This window comes from Pollachius pollachius (assembly GCF_949987615.1).
Source record: "Pollachius pollachius genome assembly, chromosome: 17".
In the NCBI taxonomy this organism is placed as follows: domain Eukaryota; kingdom Metazoa; phylum Chordata; class Actinopteri; order Gadiformes; family Gadidae; genus Pollachius; species Pollachius pollachius.
Window position 1 is genome coordinate 4,578,579 of NC_136950.1, and position 5,000 is coordinate 4,583,578.

General features: G+C 43.6%; 1 protein-coding gene across 1 annotated transcript in view; it reads right to left on the reverse strand.

The window, feature by feature from the left end:
- Positions 1-5,000, reverse strand: part of chodl (chondrolectin) — a gene marked incomplete at both ends in the record, with an annotated part of 9,569 nt that overhangs the window by 4,486 nt on the left and 83 nt on the right. The gene's annotated exons all lie outside the window — the stretch shown is intronic.

The window sequence follows — 5,000 nt, forward strand, 5'->3', positions numbered from 1 at the left end:
GTAATACTTGGCAGGTATCTATTGAGTTAAATTGATGTGCTGTCAAGAATTTAAGAAAAGAAGAAATAGATGAAAGAAATAAATGAAAGCGTACTGAACAACTCTCTGTCTGCTCTGCGTATTCCAGCTCACTTCAGCAGCCATACCATCATTCCCCCTGCAGTTTTCTGCTACTGCTACACTTGCATCGCCAGCAAACTGAACCTCCAGACCGAGCAGTGGCCAAGTGTATCTTCTAAAAGGAAAGCCAGACAACCTGATTTGTCTGATTTCCATTTGTAAGCAAAAAGAATGTAATAAAACTAACCGCACTGATGTAGTATAGAATTGTCCTTTACTTATGCTACCATTTAGTCATATGGGAGCTGTGTTTTATCTTAAACCACTGAGGTTGATTTCAGATGAAGTTTAAGAGCAGGAAAGGGTGAGAGGCCTTGTACAACCTAGGGTAGAGATAGGCTCCACGCGATGGGGATCAAACCCACTTGTTTGGCTTGTAGGCAAACACCACAAGCCACTGCACCGTCCTGCCAGTATAGAGAAGTAGTTTGAGAAGCAATAGCCCTCCAGGGACTCTTAAAGTTGGAGTCAATTCAAACGACGCTGTGTACGTCGTGTTCTCGTCCTGCAGTGCTTCGGTCATTTGTCAAAGCATCTCAACAAGACAATAAAACCAGCGGCACACTGGAGCTCATGGCCTCAATCAGCCAATCACACTGCTCCTCCTGATGTATGAGCCAATCAGACGGTCAATGGACCAACCCGCCCCCAAACCACTCACATGTCAAGCAGCCAGAAGTGGACTGTGATGGATTCTGTGCATTAGGGATTACAGCATTTGTAGCAGGCGCGTTGGAGGGGGGCAAAGCAGGTTTTCAAACATTGTAAACGTTTTGGACGTTTCATTACAATAATCCTGCAAGGCAAGAACCAGGAGAATTATCGGGTACCTTTCCTACTGCTCAATTCAATAATAATTGTTAATAAGTGGCAACGTGGACAGGAAAATGGGCAAGATGAGCACACGTACACAAATACACACACATACAGAGACTCAATCAAAGCTCTACCCCCCTTAGTCATGAATTCCTCCCACAACCAAACGCACACACACACACATGCACACACACACACACACACACACACACACACACACACGCACGCACACACACACACACACACACACAAAACAAACACACAATCAAATGCACACACACACGCACACACACACACACACACACACACACACACACACACACACACACGCACACAACCACATGTGGTTAAGAACTGGCTGGGGTCCAAAATGATGATGTCATCTATTCCTGCACGTCTAACTCACCGTTCCCAACAAACATCAACTATCAGAGCGGTCAATACACGCTTACAGTACAATACATTCACGTACAGTACAGTACGCACACACAGTGTTCTGTATTACAGTGTAGTATAGTAGTTCACAATATGCCTACATTCAACTACAATATGGGACAGTATAGTATGATACATTATAGTATAAAACCACATGGTCAAGTATATAGTATATATACAGTCAGATATACTCATGTACAGTCCAATAGAGTTAAGTACAGGAGAATATAGTGCTGTAGCCAACAGTAAACTATGGTACACTTTCTGTGTGTGTGTGTGTGTATGTGTGTGTGTGTGTGTGTGTGTGTGTGTGTGTGTGTATGTGTGCGTGTGTGTGTGTGTGTGTGTGTGTGTGTGTGTGTGTGTGTGTGTGTGTGTGTGTGTGTGTGTGCGTGGTGTGTGTGTGTGTGTGTGTGTGTGTGTGTGCGTGTGTGTGTATGTGTGTGTGTGTGTGTGCGTGGTGTGTGTGTGTGTGTGTGTGCATGGTCCAGCATGGGAGGTCTAGTGTGTCCCCAGACGGCTCCATGCGGGGCCATTTAAAGGCCCTGTCGTGAACTCTGGTCCCAGCAGGCTCCGGGCAGACGGCCCCTAGGGACAACACATCACTCACACTGCTCTGTCCCTCACTCTCCCTGATAGGATGGCTGGGGTCAGGGGGAGGGGCCAGAGGGTGGGCGGGGCACCCAGGCTCATGTGAGCACAGCTGCAATGCTTGTAATAGAAAGGATTCTTTAAAATAAATAGACATCTGTAAATAATAAATACATAAATAACGTAAGCACACTTGAGTGAATGATTCTACATATACACTGCCGTTAAAAATTTGGGGTCACCCAGACCATTACAGTTTTCATAATTGCACAAGCGTTTTCTAATTATCAATTAGCCTTTTAACATGATCAGCTCCACAATGTACCACTAGAACACAGGAGTCATGGTCGCTGGAGATGGGCCTCTTGTGTAATGGGCCTATGGTGTACTCCATATTCCATTCAAAATCTGCCGTTTCCAGCTATAATAGACCTCTGAAGAATAAGTCCCACCTCCGAGACTCGTTTTGAACTACACACTTTTTCCATTTAGATTCCACTTGGGTTTTGGATTGTCGGTGCTGTTAAAGTAGCATTTATAATCATTTACTACTTTAACGGCACCGACAATCCAAAACCCAAGTGGAATCTAGATGGGAAAAGTGTGTAGTTCAAAACCTGAGCAGCTTTTACTTCTTCACCACCTACAGAGTTTGTCACGTACGATCATTCAAACCCCCATGTTATTTCCCATAGACATTTAAACATGGAACCAAGAGCCTCGGAGGCGGGACTTATTCTTTTACCACATTAACAATGACTAGACTGTATTTCTGATTCATTTAATGTTAGCTTCATTGAAAAATACAGTGCTTTTCTTTCTTTCAATTCTAAGTGACCCCAAACTTTTCAATGGTAGTGTGTATATATATATAGTATAATTTCATATCATTTTAAATATATATATAAAATGTGGTGCTGATGTGGTCTAAAACATGTACAATGTAGCATAGTAGCACTTAGGTGTATGTGCATGACTCAATCAAATCCATGCCTCTGTATGTGTGTGTGTGTGTGTGTGTGTGTGTGTGTGTGTGTGTGTGTGTATGCGTGAGAGAGAGATAGTGTGTGTGTGTGTGTGTGTGTTTGTGTGTGTGTGTGTGTGTTTGTGTTTGTGTGTGTGTTTCTTAAAGAGCCCCAACTGAATAGTTGCAGTGATTAATAGAAAGAAGCCATGCTTAAAAACCGCCTGAATAGTAACATTAGTAGACACACACGCACACACACACACACACACACACACCCACACACACACACACACACACACACACACACACACACACACACACACACACACACACACACACACAGTGTGCAGGGACTACTTTAAATGATTGGCTGTGTCAGTGGAGCAGGGCTCTTCTGCATCATCATCACTTTGGGCCTAGTTAAAAACACTGAACTCCTCCCTCATATTTAACTGCTCACTCGCCCACTCGCTCCCTCCAAACGGCTCTCTCGACCACTCTTGCTCTCCAACTGTAATCGGCCCTCCTTAGGCTCCTCCCTCTCTACTACCGCCCTCTTACTGCTCTTTCTTTCAGCTTGTTCTATCTCTTGTTCTGACTCTCTGTCCATCTTTTTCTCTGTGGGAGAATGGGGAGGTCCTCCCTCACTCTCTTCATCTAACTGTCCCTCTCTCTGTCTCGCTCTGTCTCTCTGTCCCCCTGTCTCTCTGTGTCTCACTCACTATCTCGCTCTCCTCTTATCACTGACTCTCTCTGTCTCTCTGTCTCTCTGTCACTCTATGTCTCACTCACTATCCCGCTCTCTTCATCTCACTCTCTCTCTCTCTGTCTCTCTGTCTCTCTGTCACTCTATGTCTCACTCACTATCTCGCTCTCCTCTTATCACTGACTCTCTCTGTCTCTCTGTCACTCTTTATTTCACTCACTCCCTCGCTCTCTTCATCTCACTCTCTCTCTCTCTGTCTCTCTGTCTCTCTGTCACTCTTTATTTCACTCACTCCCTCTGTCTCTTCATCTCACTCTCTCTCTCTCTGTCTCTCTGTCACTCTTTATTTCACTCACTCCCTCGCTCTCTTCATCTCACTCTCTCTCTCTCTGTCTCTCTGTCTCTCTGTCACTCTTTATTTCACTCACTCCCTCTGTCTCTTCATCTCACTCTCTCTCTCTCTGTCTCTCTGTCACTCTATGTCTCACTCACTATCTCGCTCTCCTCTTATCACTCTCTCTCTGTCTGTCTCTCTGTTGCTCTGCGTTTCACTCACTCCTTCTCCTTCTCTGTATTACTGTCCCTCTCTCTCTGTATATTTCTCTGGCACACAAGCATGTACAAGCCCACAGGCACACACACACACGCGCGCGCACACACACACACACACACACACACACACACACACAAACACACACAGAAACTAGAGTTTTTAAACTCCACCCACAGTTCCATCATCCATCTAACAATCATCCCCCCATCCTTTCGTATATTTATGATACGAAGTGCAGGTGATGTTGAGAATGTAAACAGCTACTGCAATGTGACTGACATACTGAATAGCGGAAACGTGATACAGACACAATAGAAGCCTGAACCACAATAATTCATTAATAAAATAAACAAAAAACGATAACAGGCATAATAAGGTGCAACGCTTCAATCAATTACTCAATCAATCAATACAGTGTGATCCACTTGATTTACATTGCAAATGATGTGTGTTTCATACCTTAAGAAAAAGACAACATCTCAATCCCAATCTTAGTTTTCGTTCCCTGTTTGTTTACTAAACATTTTTTTTATTATTATTTACTGTAGGCTATCTCTAGCCACAGCATGTATAGTAAGTAGGCCTACCAATAGTATTAGCCTACATTTTCCTATTTACATTTTTAAATATACGTTTTGTAGGCTACTTCTTTTGTTTTATCCTTTATGCGCCAGTTTTAGGATTTACAACCTGGTGGAAAATCTACAAAGTGCCTCGGACTATTTCTTTTTATTAATGACATTTCCCGTTCTGTCGTTATCGTTGCGTTAAAATAGCCATTTATCACTTTTAAGAATGAAACAGCGAACTCA